Source organism: Lissotriton helveticus, chromosome 4_1 (genome assembly GCF_964261635.1).
Source record: "Lissotriton helveticus chromosome 4_1, aLisHel1.1, whole genome shotgun sequence".
NCBI classification, from domain to species: domain Eukaryota; kingdom Metazoa; phylum Chordata; class Amphibia; order Caudata; family Salamandridae; genus Lissotriton; species Lissotriton helveticus.
Window position 1 is genome coordinate 1,378,913,805 of NC_136063.1, and position 18,582 is coordinate 1,378,932,386.

Below are 18,582 nucleotides of genomic sequence, written 5' to 3' on the forward strand. Positions count from 1 at the left end.
TCTGATTTCCGCCAACGTTACGGTACGCTTTAAGGCTTTGCGCTGATCAGCAGTAAGCTGCGGGAGATCCAGATCCGCCATGAAGGCCACTAGTGCGGGTTCGGACAGGGGTTGTGGGGGGCCGTACAGTGTGGTGTAATAGTCCTTAAACGCCGTATTAATCCCTACTTGGGTGGTAGCTGGTTGGCCAGATTGGTCCAAAACCCGCAGAATGGGCTGGCTGATCGGGGAGTCCCGCAGGATGCGGGCGAGTAGGGGGCCGGCACGGTCGGCCTGTGTATGTTGTCTATTTGTGTACTCCCTATAGTCGATAACCCGCAGCTCTTCCAGCAGCTCCGCATGTCTAATACGTGCCTCCTGCAGTGGTGTAAAGGGAGCGTTGGTGCCCGCTGCCTCGTTCTCTAGGGATGCAAGTGAGCCCTCCACCTCCTTCAGCTGGCTAATCACCTCCCGCCCCCTCCCCACCCTAGTAGTCATCGCAGCCCCCCTCAGACAGACTTTGAAAGTGTCCCATTCTACCTGCCGGGAGCTAGCCGTGCCCGCATTCGTGGAGAAGTAGGTATCTATAGAGTCGGACAGGGAGGACCGGAAAACCGAGTCCTCAAGGAGATCAGGGATTAGTCGCCAGGTCGGTATGGGGGCCAGCCTCCTACCCCACTGCCATGTAATTTCCACGGGGCTATGGTCCGATAACGTTTTCCCCATGTGTTGAGTCTGGACAATCAGTGCTGTAAGGGACCTGGAGCAGAAAACATGATCGATTCTGGTGTGAAGCTGGTGGGGAGGGGAGAAAAAGGTGTATTCCCTTTCCATAGGGTGAATGCTACGCCACACATCTGCCAAATCCCAACCCTCAGCCCAATTCGCAAGCGCAGCAGCCTGTTTCCTGCTCTCAGTAGCCTGTAAGGGGGGATGTGACCTATCCAGCAGAACATCAAGTACAGCATTAAAATCACCCCCTATTATCCAGCGAAGGTCAGCCCAGTCTGCAAGCACCCCGTTGACAGTGGACAGAAATTCCGACTGGTTCGTATTAGGCGAGTACATACATCCCACGACAACTGCCTCCCCATCCAACAGACCCCGCACAAATACATAGCGACCCTCCTTATCAACCCGTTGCTCCAGCAGCTGAAAGGGGAGAGAGCCACGGATCCAAATTGCCGCCCCCCTGGAGAATGCGGAATATGAGGTAGCATAAAGCTGTCCTCTCCATTTCTTTCGCAATTTCACCGCTTCAGCAGCGTTCAAATGTGTCTCCTGCAAGCAAGCAATCTGTGTCCCCCTCCGGTTGAGTTGTGCAAGGATTCTATGTCGTTTATGCACCGATCCCATGCCACGCACATTCCAGGTGCACAAATGGTAATTGTTAAGAGGTCCCATCCCCATCTGTGCGGTGTGGCAAAGTGTAACAACTGGGTGACCCCACATGTCCTGCTGTGCTAAAATATGAGAGTGTCTCGCAAACAAGTAACCCCTGAACAAAAAGGTCCCTGAGCCAACGTACCCAGGAGCCAAACCATGGTGTCCAACGTGGGCACAATACAGTCAAGTACGTGTGCATACCGGGGGGTGGTGGACCTCCGTCGATTGGCACTGAACTGTCTGCGTGGGCATGAGAGCCCACAATACAATGGATCCCTTCACATACAACCCACCATATGTGAGGGAGGGGATTAGACATACGTTACCACCTGGAGAGAAGTAATCGTATCGTGGTTCAGAACTCTGCAGCCATCTGGGCCGTGATCTTCGGGAAAAGTTGCAGGCTGTCAACTGAACCAGACACCTCAGTGCGAGTGTCAGTGGTGACGGTGAGTCTGTCTCCGGTTGCTCCCGCGTCGTGGGCAGCCAGTGCCGCCTCAGTTAGACGCTGATGTGTGGATGATGACGTTTGGTCTGCCGCCTGGAGTCCGAGTGTATGCGCCGCCTCCGATGCTCCATGTGATGAGTGATGTCCAGGGCTGTGAGCGTCGTTCCGTCGTCCTGGCGAGTCCCCGCAGGTGTCACTGTGGTGGCCTGTGAACTGGTCCCGCGATGCCGCCGGAGTCAGGGCGACCTCCATCCATTCTGTCGCTTCCTCAGGCGAGTCAAAAAAATGGGACTTGTTGTTATGTAGGATTTTGAGCCGAGCAGGGAACAAAAGTGCATATTTCATGTTCCTGTCACGCAATTTGCGTTTCACCCCCATGAAGGTGGATCTGGCCCGCTGCACAGTGGGCGTGAAATCAGGGTAGACCGAGATAGTCTTGTCCTCGAAGCGTATTGGCGCTTCCTCCCTGGCCGCCCGGAGGACAGTGTCACGGTCTTTGAAATGGAGGAGACGGGCGATCAGTGGGCGCGGGGGTGCCCCAGTTTGTGGGGGCCGTGATGGCATCCTGTGCGCCCTTTCCACACTGTAGAGGGCGGTGAGGTCTCTCTGGCCCACCAGCTTCCTAAGCCAATCCTCCACAAACTGCGTGGGGTCTCTTCCTTCGCTTCTCTCCGGAATGCCCAGGATGCGGACGTTGTTGCGGCGGGCACGTCCTTCCGCCTCGTCCACCCTCCCCCACAGCTGCTTCAGTTGCTTCTCCACGTTTTCTAGTTTCGCGGAGTGTTCCGTTTGCTGCGGGATAATGTCGTCTAGCGCTATTTTTTGCTCCGCCACACGATCCGCCAATTTGTTGTGGTCCGCCTTAAGTAAGGATAGGCCGGTGATGTCCATATTGGAGGAGGCTAGTGGGTCCTCCGAACCCGTGGACTGCACGTCCGTTCGGGCGCCCCGGTCCTGAGGCTTGCCCTTCGTCCTGCCCATAGACCTTGTTAGCAAGGTGGCGCTGTAGTAGAGGCAGCAGCCCGCCGTGTCCCCTCTGAGTGTACGGCAGTGGTTATGGCCTGACCACTATGTACTGCAGAGAGGTAGATGCAGCGTAGATCCCAGAGCTGGCATGGGTGGTGCAGGATACCCAGAGGAGGCGTCAACGCAGGGTGGGTCGGTGCGCCACTGGTGCCTCGGTGAGGTCCGCAGAGGCGGTGAGGGGGGCAAGGGTGGTGTGAACCAGATTGTTGCAAAGCGAGTGTGTCGTGGCTGCCGAGAGCGCAGTCAGGTCTGGGCTGCAGCGCTGCAAGAAAGCGCCAAAGCGCGAGGCGCACCACCCCTGCACAGGCCCCCACACCCGTGAGCTGCTGGTCTCCAATGTCCGCCGCCTTGTTTCACGCGGCCGGCTCTGATCCTCTGAATGGCGGGCCCGTGGCAAGTGAGGCAAGACTGCCAGGGTCCGAGGGTTTCCACTTTGCCCCAACGTAATGACAAGATGGCGTCAGGATGTTCTCAATGCCAGCCAGATCCGCTCCGTGACCCTGGTAGCCTGTGCGGGACAATGCTGGTTTGCGGCGCCGGCTGTGCCGTGTGTGCCGCCTGTTCTGCGTTCTTTGACCCAGTGGTGGCAACGCCGGAGCCCCGCTGATCAATTGGACGGGCTGGGGGGACAGCACGGAGGCGCTCCCGCGCCTCGGAGGGGCTGCGCAGCAACGTGGACAGCCTGTGTTGTAGCAGCCGAGGGGAGGGGGGGGGGCAACGGAACCCTAGCGGGGGGTGAGGACTCCGTATCGCACCCCGCGGTACTGGTCAGTGAAGCGGCAGCAGTCCAATCCTGGGTCCCGATTGGACCGCGAAGGAGGATGGGGGTAGGCCGGTCAGGCCGATCACCCGAGGCCGGGGCTTCACCTCGGTCAGCAGGCCGCAACAGGGTCCGTCGGCAGAACCTTCCACAGGAGCGGTCCCAGAGGGGCTACGTGGCACCGTTACACGCCGCCTGTCACCGGAGACAACCTGGGTGGGAAGCAGGCGGGTTGCAGGCAGGGGATCACAGGATAATCAGCTGGTGTTCAGGGCATAGGACGGAGCTGGCAAACTACACGTCCACCATCAACGGCTCCAGGCCACGCACCCCCTCCTCAAAAACGATTTTCAAGTCATAATTTGAAAACACTCCACAGTTCCTATGCACAAAAAAACCCTGTCAGTACTAATACTTCACATTTTCTCCAATTACAATTTCTCAAAGAAACAAAATCTATTTGTAAAACACTTGAGACAAAGCAACATTTGAAAAACACAACTTTCTTCATAATTTTCTCCTTAAAGCACACTATTCTCTATCTAAATTAAAGAAATCTTTTCTCACCTTAGCCAATACTTTGAGTTTCAAAACAGTCTCAGAAACACAACAATTTGTCTTCAGCAGAGCAAAAGGTATGCACTCCAGAGTCTGCAGCTATCAAAAGCACAGAAATGCTGTAATTCTTCACACATATCTCTCATGTCACCCAATCAAAACTCTTCCCTCACTTTTTTTCAAATCAAAACCCTTCCCCCCTCTGCCCTTTCTGCCTTTTTTGCATAGCAACCACCTCTTGGAAGACCTCTGGTGTTTGCAAGTTCACACAACAATGTTGCAATTGAACTCTGAACTCTCAGTGCACCTCATATCCAGTGCATTCTTTCATTTAATGATTTTTTCTTGACCACTCAAAATACATCTTTCAAAGAACTCATCCATGCACCCTAACTTTCTGTTTTCAGCAATCAAAATACACCAATCACTGTTACTGCTTCATTAACACAGAAACTCCACAGTTTTTTTCATTTTAAACTCTTATTTTTTCAACTGCCATTTCATTGCCACACTTCATCTGACTGCAGGAGAACCTTCTCTCACCATGTTTTCTGTCTGGATTGTTGGACATAGTTACATCTATTGGGCTCAGAGGTATGCTGAGAACAGGAATTTACCTAACCTCAATTTACAAGATGTGGAAATTAAGTGGTTTGGCCACAGAGGATTAAAATGTCACCAATTGATACCATTGGTGAAAACCTTTATGCATTTGCCAAAACCTGACCTGTTAATTGTGCACTGTGGAGGTAATGATTTGGGCACTTTGACTGGGGTAGGTCTGGAAATGCTTTTAAAGGACACCTTTGAGCAATTAATGGCACTTTTTCCTCAGACTGCCTTGGTATATTCAAATATATGCCAAAGACAGAAATGGAGGTGGTCAAACCAATTTTGTCCACAAATTGAGAAGTCGAGGAAGCATGTAAACAAATCTGTTTCAGCTTACATGAGAGACCATGGAATGGGCTCCGTGTACAACAATAACTTGCGTTACTACATGCAAGATATCTACAGAGGAGATGGAGTTCACTTCTCAGATGAGGGCAACAGAATTTTCATTCTGAATTTAAGACTGTGCATTGGTACCTACTTATAAGTACCTAAATGTACCATAAACCCAAAAGCTCTTCTCAGAGCTACCCTACATCTGATCACTCACAATTATTATTTTACTCTAACTTTTTTCACTAATTTTCAACAAAGTACGCTCCTCGGGGCGCTACCCGGCACGCGAACCGGAAGCTAACCTCGCGAAATTTTTTTAAAAAATGTTTTTTTTCGCACATATAAGCCTCCTCAGCCACCCTCAGAAAACCTAGGGGGTCAAGATAAGTCTACCGTGCCCCCTTCTACCCATTCTGAACATTATTTGCCCTCCATCTTGTATCTTAAGTCGACCGAAACACAAAATGGTGGACTCCCGTAACGCTTAAGGTTCGCGTACCGGGGCGCTCGCCAGTTCGCGTACCGGGTCGCTCCCTGGGAAGCGCACCATCAAAAAAGGTGGGAAAGTAATTTACAGAAAAGCGACTGGAGACACTTTCTCCAAATATAGATTAGCTCATAGTACATACCAATCCCTACCATTTTCACAAATTTGATTGAAATTCCATTTAACCATTTAGCCTGTACACCTCTCTAAATACCCTGAGGTAAATTATTTCACAAAACACATCTGAAGTGTTGGAATTGACAACCAATTAAAATGTTACTTTCATTTTCTACTTTTTTTACCTGACATTTGATTGGTTATGTACCTGAATATATATAAAGGAAGAGAGAGAAACACAGCCATTTTGACTACTACTTCCTGAACTACATTGCAAGATCATTTTCACTCACAACTTAAACTTGTTTTTAGAAGGTGAGATATTATTTTATAAATTTGAAAACATTTTCAGATAGTTATATACTATCCCTCTGTAAGAGTTAGACATTGAGAAAGGCTTCTTTATTATAATTATGGATTGATTTAGGTTTCTGTGGTATAATTATGAATTTACTTAGGCTTCTTCACAGGCACTTTTTAATAGTACTACTTCACGCCTGAAACCATACAGTGCCCATAGATTACTTCTCTGTTATAAACTCACAAGTACCTGTCTGAACTTAAACCCAACAGTGCCCTATCTCTACTGATATAATTATTTTTTATGCAAATTACAGCAATAAAATGGAAGGTGAGTAGAATATTTCCTTCGAAATTGTTCTGGAGAACAACACAGAAAAGATATTGAGGATAATGATGACTCAGATTTCATGGATGAATCACGGGACCATGAATTAGTTCAATGTGTAGAATCTGTGGATCATTTACTTCATTATGATGACGGTCAAATGTGGGAAGTTATGTTCACTCAACAAGAGGACATATCTGACAGTCAAATGTTAGACATTCTATTAAATTTTGAAAAACAATCCGAAAAATAAAATTATATGTAATATTAAAAAATTATTTGAGTCTTTAATCATTTTTGTATGTAATTCATAAACTAGTGAAATGTTAGAAATGTTATTAAATTTTGAAACACAATTACATTAATAAATAATTTTTTTAAAAATAAAAAATAATCAACAAAACCAACAATCAATTAACATACAGTATTTGAAAAGTCTATCATTCTTTTTTCCTTATAGTACGCTGCCCAGAACGCTTCCCGGTTCGCGAACCGGGCGCTACCCACGCAAAAAAACTAAAATATTTTTTTTTCTTTTTTTGCCCCGCGGGGTGCCCTTTTAAAGCCTCCACATTAAACCTAGGGGGTCAGGGAGGATCTACTATGCCCCCTTATGGTCATTTCCCCCTTTGTTTTGGCCTCCTCTTGTCTCTCAATCCTACCGAGAGACAAGATGGCGGCCGCTCCGGACTGTTTAGAATGTTGACAGACACCGGAGAGCCAATCAGCTTCGCTACGCGAAGTTCCGTTACGCGTAAAGTCCGCGAACCGGAGCGCTGCCCGGTCCGCTGTTACAGATATATATCTTTTTTTGAACGTTAATTTCTCAAAATCCACTGAAGCACATATATTGAGACCTAGCCAAGGCACATCGGGCTACCAGTCCCTACAATTTTGCCAAGTTTCGTGGAAATCCATTCAGCCGTTCGGGCTAAAAGTGAGGCCAACCGCCCTATGGAAAACTCAATGTTAAAAACACGTTTTGGGACCCCCCTTTTTTCTCGGCCCCCCCTTGACAAACCCCCCCCAAATTTCCAGGGGCTGCTCAGAAACAAAATGTTCCAGTTTCCAGAAAATTTCAGCCAATTCCGTCCACAAACGCCAAAGTTATTAGACATAGAATTTTCAAAAATCCCATAGGGAAAAAATCCTAACTATATATACCTACTGGCGACCGCCAGTAGGTAATATATATATATATATATAAATATATAGAGAGTTTATGGCAACTGACACGATGAAATGAATGATTTTTCATGTAAGAAAACAGTGATTAACATGTTTGGCTGTGGTTAAACTGGTATTATGTTTGCACAATGCTCAATAGGGTATACCATGTTAAGATAGCCGCCACGAAAGTGCAAGCCAAGAAAATGTATTGGGAAAGTCCTTTGTTAAATTTTATGAAAATTACTTTCTAACGAATAAAGTAACAATTTATTGAGTCAACTAACACTGACGAAGGCCAGGGTGCCGGAATGTGTGTGTTAGTCTTTTTCGTTCTCCTGGAATGGGAATAAATGAATTGATATAACCTAGCCTGAGAGTGCAGCCCTGTTTCTTGTGTGGAGACTTTGTGATGCTAAGTATTTTTGTGTGACCGCCTACACAATCTCTCTCTCTATATATATATATATATATATATATATATATATATATATATATATATATATATATATATATATATATATATATATATATATATATCTATATATCTATATATATATACACCGCTTATAGTGATTCCAATTAATCCCTTTGATGGTATCCCATTTTCCTAAATTGTAGATATGTGAATAGCAGCGACAGCAGCTACACTTGCGAGACCATTTCCAGGTCATCCTTGTGATGAACACTACTGTGAAGTGTGGGGGTCTGCCAAACGGGATCCATGCCTCTCACACCAAGAGAGTGAGACAATCCAGTTGAAGAAGTGGTGACAACAACCACTGATTTCCAGAGTCAAGCATAAGCACAGAACAAACTTTCAGAGGGAGAAGGAGATTGTACATAAATCTCAAAGTCAAGTCAAGGTAGTTGCTCTGATCGTGGTGAATGAGCCAAGAGTAACCACAGTGAACTAATCAGTTGAATCTGAGAGTTGGCCCCGAGCTGGAAAAAGATGCATGCACTTTACCCATAGGAGAACAGAAGAGAGAGAGATGGCTGAAATTTGTTGAGAGACAGAGCTGTTGTATCAGAGGAATGCATCCCAGAAATGGTCAGAGAAGCAGAGCTGATCAAACAAAGTGACAGTGAGCTTCCAGACGTCAAAAGATCAAAGCAACAAAGGGTGCCTAGTTTAAAGTATTTGGATCCTGAGTGGACGTACTTTGTAGTGAGTGAGCCTGTTTTGAGAGCACAGGAGACAGAGAATATTAAAAGCATTTTGAAACCTCCCTATGATTAATACTACAACAAGAAAGATTATTATTTTTTGAATGACTTAAATTTACGTGACATGTCCAGACATCAGAGGTTCATGCATGTAGACTGAGCATTCACTGAAGATATTAGGTCTACATGTTCCGTTAGAAGGATTGGATTTTTGTTGTTGTCCCTTTAGAGTTCCAGCTTTAGCCTGTAGGTTTTAATACTGAAGTTAAATGACCTAAAAGATTTACATTGAAATGAACTGAAAGTTTTGCTGATTTGTATAGTAGAGACAAAGAGCAGACTTTTGATTTTTCTTATCTTTCCAATTGGATTTGAGACAAACTATGGTGTCAAGTTCACCAGAAAATTGCAGAGTTCTAATAAAAGTAGTGGTATTTGCTATAGTCAAACAAATGATTGGCTTACTGGTGAGTCTGAACTCATCGCTCAAGCATGCTTCCACCGAAACGAAATCCGATTTAGCCTATTTCGAGGTACGAAGTAGGTTTAACATGAAGATATTACACAAAGATGGTTAAAGGGTAATTACTCAGAAAATGTGTTTTTTAGGCTGCAACACAAGTATTCCAAAGTTTGGGAGCTAGAAATTGCTACTTTTGCACATATTTTTTCCAATTCTACTGCAGCTGATGTGACGTACCACCAATTGCTGTTAAACTATGCATTGTCTTGCAATATATATTTTTTTCCTATCTTTAAGATCATTTGTAGTATTATTTTTCAAACTATGTTTTATCTACACGAAATGTAAATCTATGACTAAGGTTTTAAATCTGCAAGCACTAGCAAAGTCTGTTGATCGAATGCTTCATTTTCACACAAACTCCATTTTTCAACTCTATTAACTTTAAGTCTTCATGTAAATTAAGCAGAGATGAGAAAGATTTTATAGAAGAAAAACAGGAGATTGAAGTTTGGAAGGAAGTAAGGAAGGGAGCCCGGAGTGGTTGGGAGAGAGAAGTGGAGGCAGTAAAGGACATAGGAGTGCATCCAATACTTAGGGCATGATTTAGAGTTTGACGGACTGGTTATTCAGACACAAATGTGAAGGTTATACCATCCATTGTATTACAAGCCTATTATATCCTATGAAACTTGTAATACAGCAGACAGGATATCCATTATGTTGTAATGGAGTAACCAGTCTGACGAACTCTAAATCAGGCCCCTAATTTGGCTTTGAAAAGGAAGGGGGATTTTTGTATTGTGAGGGAGAAAAAACAGGTTTGAAATCCCAAGTTGGTAGGGTGGAGTTACTGTGAAAAGTCATACAAGCATGTGGTAGATGGGTATTTGACAGAAAAACCACCCATTATTAGGAGTGTCTAGTATGTGTGTGAGAAAAATGCTTAATTGCAACTTCCAGAGAACTGGATTAACAGCTTTTGTTTAGCTTTAGAGTTTCCCAAAGTGTCCCAAGCAGATCACCTAAGTTACATGTGGATAGTGACTCATAAAAGAGCTAAACGTGGCGATTCAAAAGTAGTAGGTGATCAAGTTGGTGATATGATCCTTCTTAAGGTACAGTTTTAGATGTTTTGGGTATCAGAAAGCTGGTCGATTGAATTGCTATTAATATTCCTGGACATTTAACTGCTATTAATGCTGAGTTTATAGTGACAAGGCCAATGGTTTTGCAGGACGGACTTGATGTAGATATTTTATTTGTGAAAGAGGGTGGAGTCTACCGCAAGTCCAGGCACACTGCCAAATAACCGTAACAAAATTAACATGTTTGTAACTAACATGACAGATATTTCTCATGAGGTAAGGGATTTGGAGAAGATAGGTGCATGGAAAGTAATAGGGAGAGGCTTTTCCAAGATTGATGAGTGGTTATGTTGCAGATAACTGTAAGTTTGAAGGCCATTTAGAGAAGCTTCATTATGAATGATCCAGTGAAAACTATGAGCTTAAGTTGTCTGTGGGTGCCTAAACTTTATTTGGAGCGTATTATGGGAACCATGTGTAGGTGTAGGAAATATTAAATTTGTGTGATTTAAGATAGTGCAGAGTAGAATGTAGTTAAGACATACTGCCTGCATGCTGTTGTCTACTTTGAGACAGCTTAGAGCAGAGTATGGGGTTCTCTTTATTGGTGAATGGATTTAGCCTTTTCCTTTAGAAACAACTTTATACTAAATTGTCGTCTCATTTATATGACTTTGATTGATCTGAACTTCATAATTATTAACTGTATTAATTTTTGGATTGCTCTTTGGAATAATTCGATGGTTTTGGATTTGTAAAACATTTTAAACTTTAATAAATCAATTTAGTTTTGAAACGTTACTATTCTCTGCCTTTCCTTGTGGAACGTAATGTGCTCCACAGTATTTAAGGGGCATATTACCAACAACTAGCGATAATTTTTGTCTCTAACTTGTTTAGAGACAAAACTTATCGCCGCACATCGGCGATTTTTATCGCAGATAAACCTTGCTATTAGCAAGGTTTATCGCAAATGCGATAAAAAACGGCCGCAATGCATGAATATCGCTGAAAAGTCAGCGATATTCATGCATTATCGAGCAAATGCTCTTAGCCATGTTATCCACCTCCCATTGGATAACATGGTGAAGAACTGCTCAGGGCAGGTGTTAGCTTTTGGAGATATTCGCGCTTAGCGCGAATATCTCCAAAAGTTGGTAATAGGAGATAGCGATGTTAGCGACTGTTTCCAGTCGCTGACATCTTGGCACGCCCACTTTGCATGTCATTAGTGATAAATATCACTGACATGCAAAGCGGGGCCCAAGATGGTCGCTATCTCCTATTAGCTGTCACTAACTGGTGTTAGCGACAGCTTGGTAATAGGGAGATAATTTTATCTCCGCTTTCTTGGTTTTTAAAGCCAAAAAAGCGGAGATAAACCCCCTTGATAATATGCCCTTAAATTTGTTGATTTGATGACTAGCCTCAGATGTCGATTTTGATTATTCAGATTGCACTTTCTGGGCCCTGAATTTGCATAAAGAAAAGCACTACAACACTGGTCTCATTGAATTGAGATATTTTCAGGAACCACTGCTAAACTCGTGCAGATGTTTATGGGTTATACTATCTCAATAGGATGCAAAAATGTAGTCTTATAAATAAGAGAATCCAAAAGCAGTTACTGAGAATTATACTATTCTGAAATATTGAAACATAAATAAATATCTCTACAAAAAATGTGATAGGCGTCTATTCGCAAGCACTTGTCCCCATATATACTAGGACTGGACATTGCAAAATAAATTAACCTAGTCAAACAATGGGTGGAGAGTATATTTGGGTGCTTTTAAACATTTAGACAAAGCTGAGCTGGTAAAATGGAAATATGCCACCAGCTCAACTGGTGACGTGTAGAAGGGTGTGTTTTCTCCACAATCTAAAAGTTTGCAAGAAGTAATTTGCATTAAAGACATATTATGGCATATTGTCTTCCTGCAATAGAGAAAGTAACAGCAGACGTCTTCAAAAAATATCCATAATATGATACATACATATCGCTTTCAGCTCATTTTTCCTAACTGTGAATATTGCTACTAAATGGCATTTTTATTTTTTACAAGCATCTATCGTTTTACACTTTGAATTATAACCCGAATGTGTTATTAGCAAACTGCAGTTACTTAATTTAAAAATATTTCTATGTTTTTATTTATTGCAATGACTTTTGGTTGATATTATAATCAATGGCTGATAGGTTTAGATTAAACAGTGAATCTAAAGGAATAATTTAGACTCTGGTTATTTATGCTGGTGCTATGTATTGTGAACTCATTGAATAATTAATTTAAGTGCAACATGTTGTGAAACTGAACTAGTAGGGCCTTCTACCCGTATCTGACTTTGATTGTTTACTCCTTGTTGTTTGACAATGTTGACCTCAACTGTTCCGAGTTCACACTTGCTTCTGCCTCATTGTACAGCGCTCTGATACCCGCAAGGGTCATGTTCTCGCTTTATAAAACTTTTCAAATAAATAAATAAAAATAAATGTCATGTTATCAACGCAGTGTATTGTGGATGTCTGTTTATAATGAAATTGGTTTGATGTTATTTTGTGCCAGTGTGATGCGGAGGCTTGAATTCACTCATCGTCCCATTTCCTTGATTTCCTGGTGACAAACAACAAAAAACACAGTTATTTTCGTGAAAAAAGTAATAATTTACCATTTTAATTTAACAGCACACAGTGCCTTCGTAAGCAAGTGCCAGGCAGCACAAAAACCTCCTTTCAGAGTAATCCAGAAGGCTGCCTCGTGCTCGCTGAGGTCACTAGCTTCAGGCTCGTGACCTGCGTCACTAGGGACAGTCTTGGCCATGCTTCAGAGGTCACATCAAATGAAGGCAATAGTAATAAGCTGGCCACAGCAAAACTGTTTGTGAAACATCATATGAGTAGCACGCGCAATTATTTTAAAAATAGGCACGAATTCTGCAAACTCTTTGTTCAGCAGTATTATTGTTTAGAAGTGGCATCAGTGTTGTCGCGTGAAATGTCTTAACTGTTTATCTGCTCAATAATAAATGTTGTCTACATTAAAATGCGTGTCTTACCAGTGCATCATTTGACGTTCACACCATATGGTTGTAACTCCTACTTTGATAATACAGCTGGAGGCTCCTAAATGCTTTGCGTGCCGAAGTCCTTTGCGAAACTGAACCTTTTTTTTTTGTATGCTCTTATATAGCGCTCGAATCACCCGGAGGCATCTCGGCGCTTGCCTTGGGGACCCGTCCTGGCTTTTCCCTGTGAGATAGCCCCTACAGGGCATCCCCAAGGTGAAAGACAGGCATCCCGCCGCGGGGGGCCGTTGTGGAGATTAAGCAAGCTTAATGCCCAGAGTTGCAGAGTGAGAACCCATGATTAGGGCAGGCACCGGAGCGAGAATTATCGAGTCCGTGGACATTTTAGCTCAAGACCCTGCCGCGTCGGGAATTGAACCCTGGTCCCGGGTCTGACCTCTGCTCCAGGGTCTGCCTGCTCTAACCAGTGAGCCACACTTCTCCACCTCAATCTCATAGAATAGCATTTCACTAAACACACTTATGTTCTTGTATTTTATAATTACCATAAAAGAGATATCAAACAACGTTATGGGCCTGTGTGTCTTGTAATTGACAAAGAGTTTCCTTTAAACACGAGGCAAGTTGGACGAAGCCGTCACCCATGCAAATTTCAAAAGTTCACTATGTCCTCAGTGACTTCTAGGTCCTTTTTTCTTTGCTTATATTTGCTCATATTCTTTGCTTTGGTGGGGGTGTTCATCCATTGCATCCCATTTACTTAAAGAACCTATATGAAACTTATGGAAATTATCTGATTTTAATTAAATCATTAACAAAACTTCATTAGTGACTGGCAATTATAGGTTTACACCGGTCATAAATGTGACCCTTTGATCTATATGGGGCCCTATAATGTATAGGGAGCAACTTTCCCTGTTAGCTCCCGGCGCACCTTTGTGCCCTACAACATAGAACACGCTGCCCCAGGGCAGCTGCGAGCTTGCGCTGCCCCCAGGGCGGTGCATTAGGTGAAAAACAAAGTGTCTTTGAAGCAGCTGCTCCGTGTTTTTCACTGTGCAGGCGTGCCACTTTTGAAGGGGATTAGAGATCCCCTTGTGTGCGGTGACTGACGGAATTCTCTTGCAAGGGTATGTCTGGGGGTTATATAGGACCCTCTTACCTCCCTCCAGAGGGCTGTTATCAGGGAGTACACTGACAGTGCGCCACCTATTAGGTGGCACATTGTCAGTGCCCCACCTGACAGCTTCTTTGCCTCTGCGCCCCCGTCTATGATATGGGGCGGGCGAAGAGACAAAGGGATTCCCTCATTTGCATAGGACCATGGCCATGGCGCCGTATGTACGCCAGCACTTTCAGTATTATAGAAGGGGCCATACAAGAGTCTGCAGCCCCTTCTGTAATACCAAAGTGCCTCTGAGGTGCTCAAAGTGGGTGCAAACGCCCATTGTGCCCTCAGGGCACTTTTTTGAATACGGCCCCTGGTGGCACCTCCACGCCTCATGACATTTCCAACATGCTGATTCCTCTCCGGAGTCTCTACTCCTTCCATGACAAAGTTATATATAAGGTCTGATTCGCAAAGATTTTGCTATGACTTCCTCTTGTAGTACTCATTTACTCCGGAATTCCTCTTGTAGTTTATTTCTGAGTTCCAGAAGCACTACAAGAGTAAATCAAACCTGCTCATAGCAAAATCTTTGGGAATGAGGCCACCATGTGCAAAGCAATTGATGTCAAAGGCATCATTAAGGGGTGACTGGCGCCAAAACAGCAACGGCTATGATCCTCTTGCAATTAGCAAGTATTTTTAATACCAGGGTGCTTTGGACCCTAGCGTCGGACCCTACCTTGGAAGTGCCTTGTGCTCATTTGGTGGGGCATTGAACAATGACAATTATTTTATTTGAAAAAATAGCCACTGTTATGTATAAAAAATGTTAGCCCCTTCGGTGCTCATGACGAGCTCAGCTCGTCATGGCATATACCTCTCAGGTGCTCATGACGAGCTGAGCTCGTCATGACCACACCCGTTTTTATTACGGCCCAGCACTGCAGGGGAATCGCTCCAGCAGCCATGAGGTTAAGATTTTTGTAAATTTGAAATGATGAGTTATGCACAAGAATACACTATAATATACAATACTTGACCTTTGAGTACACTGCTGAAAGTGTCCCACCTGAATATCAAAACCATATTATTATGGGAACATAATATCGAGGATAAAATGTCAAAAATAAAATATCGACAGTTAAAAAGTGTCGATTTTTGATAGCTAATGCAGCATACATGAATCGATGCAGTTCATATAAATTCAAGTTACATATACGTGGAGCTTGGAACAGTAAATCTATTCTTCCCTATATTCACTTCCCTTTCAATAATTTGTCCCTCGATAGTCTTGTACCCCAATATTGTTGGTGTTGATATTCAATAGTGCAACCTGTTGAAATATTCAATGCTATGGCATTAAAGGCAAATCTTGTATTACATACATTTGAAACATTTCTAGTTAATATTTGCTCGATACAGTGGCGTAACCAAGGCTCCAGCAGCCCCTGCAGTGCGGGGGGTCTCCGAGCCTGAGAAGGCCGGCCAAAGCGTCATGCGCACTTTAGGTGCTGCCACCACTCCTCCCCCTGTGACGCGTGGAGCCCAGCCCCACCCGCCAGGCTTCAACTGCAAGCTAAATACAATAAAATGATATAATAACAAACATTATTATCATTTTATTTTTTTGTATTCAGCTTGCAGCTGAAGCAGCGGGCAATGCTCCTCCTCCTTAGCGGAGAAGCCCACACTGTCAGCATTCGCAGTTAACCTATTTGACTATTACATTTTAGTTTTGACTCATGGTTCTTACATCTGCAATTGAAACTTTATGTGCAAACCATGACATTCCCCCTAATTCTTGATGTTGCTTACAGGTTAAAAGTAAAGAGAACCACATTCAAAACTGAAACATATTTGAAACAAGCACACTTTATATGTATGACAAAAGCGGCAACATAAAATTATAATTCCTACCATAGTTGTATCCTAGTAGCAGTGCAAGCTTTCCTTACTGTGAAACAGAAAACTAACAGCATGGGCAGCAGCAGACACGCTTTCTTCTGGCACACTGTAGAGCTACATCATGGCAGCTTTCCATTAACAGAACAATTACAGCCTAAGCAGCTGTAGTGCATGAAGTGAACAGATTCAGCAGATGCAGCACCAATGAAAGCATCACTTGAGCGATTAACAACAACTGAGTGGTTAACAGCACTAAAGGTTTACGCCTATAGATAGGATCGGACTGGCCTATAGGGCAATCAAGGCAGTTCCCGAAGAGCTGGTCTGACAGGTCAGAGTATGGACCGTTTATTTGGCTGGTTGTGGGTCTGTTTTATGGTCTGCTCGACTGTTTTTTACTGTTGATTTCTTTAATATTAACACAGCAAGTTCAAATCCATACCTTGCAAAACACTTATACAGCAGGCTTTTACAAGTTACAAATGTCCCCAGTTTGTAATCCTGAGTCACTTTTATCTATTTAGTTCACTAATGAAGACCACTTTGTTTTGTGATTAGGGCTATTTTCTATCCCAGTCCAACCCTGTCAGTAAAACAGGTAGAAATTACAATTTGTTTGGCACCATGGTAAGATTCAATCTCAAAACGAACTTGTGCAATGCGACAGCAGCAATGCAAGTCGTTTTCCAATGTAGGCCTTGAACTACGCAGCAGCAGTAGAGGCACTTTCACACAAGACCTGGTAATTGTAAGGTGTTGGGGCCCTAGGCCCCCATACACTAATAAGCATCACACAGACACAGTGACTAGGTATCTAGAACCGGCCCAGAGCACATGCGCCCGGCCCTTTTATTAGCAAGCGTAGGGATTAGACAAGGAGTCTGTCCCAGGGGCTACTGGGATCAGCAGGCGGGAAGAGGAGAGGCGGTGCGACGAGACGCGACGCTGGAGGCGGCCAGTGGCAAATGGTAAGGTTTTTAAAATTATAATGTATCCCCCCCGCAATGCCGCCCGTACAACCCCACTCGCCCCACTTACCTTTGTTTATGGAGGCCGCCACTGTAAAAGTATGGTTAAAATTAATTATACCAAATTTCAGTCTAGCGGCATTGTGAAGAGTGGCTTTCACTATGGTTAATGTGGAAATTGAACAACCCAAGCAAATGATGCTCCTATAGTCAACTCTGGCGAAATTACTGGGCTGAACAATGTGGAGAAAGTCACTTGGATTGAAAAAAGTTTTGACTCTCTCGATGTTATAGAGGGAAGCTCTGGTTTTGCTTGCTGTTTTTTTGTCTTTGTGCACAAATGGACAAATGAGAGTCAAACCACAGCCCCAAAGACTTTACTTTCTTGGACAAAGAGGGAGAGAAGCCAATGTTAATCAACTCTGCAAGACAGTCTGTGTGGAATTATATGCATGCAGACTGGCTATTAGGTTGAACTGCATTTTTTTCAGGCTTCAGCCCAAGTAGGTTGATGGCATATCATTTTGTAGATTTAAGATGGACAATTTCAGGGTGAGAATATTCTGGATAGACCAAATCTTCATGAATATCACTGTGCCTTTTGCTTATTGGGGAATAGCCAGTCGTTTCACCTCCATCCAAGCTATATGTGGCTTTTGTACAGACTAATGATGTTCTGAGATGACTCCACTGGCACCCTCTCCGAGTCAGGACTCTGTTCAAATTAGCTTTCATCATGACCAAATCAATTTGCCAACACAAATGTTATGGGGACAGAAGCAAATTGTGCTTGTTTCCTCTACTTCCCACAAAGCAGATTTTCCATGATTCTTAATACTATGAAATTATATATGTTCCAATAGGCCTCTGAAATTTCCTCATGGTTGATTATGTATTGAAGACCCAATTTTTCCGCACAGAAGAGGCTATTGAGGTTTGAGCAGTTTCTTAGTTGATTCTCGCCCTTGCTGAGAAATTATAAGCAGTTGGTCAGGCTACATAGTTTTACCATAGTTTTACCACAGACCCTCCTATTGTTCCTGTGGTGTTCTTCAGGGCTTGCTACTTGTCACAAAGAGCAAGAGTGATGCAGGGCCGTGACTGTGCACTCTTCATAGTTTGACCATCATCTTGGCAGTTAGTGCTACATAGATTTCAGTGGAGGAGTACATCTTGAAGATGACCACTTCTTCTACAAGGGTGATCCATGTGGGAAGGGGTAACAGAGGCAATATTTCACAGACGACACATATCAAATAATCTAGACCCATTCCATCAGACCAAAGACACAAAAATACAGACACAAATTCAGCCACTTTGAATCCTGCAGCCTGTATATAGCTTAG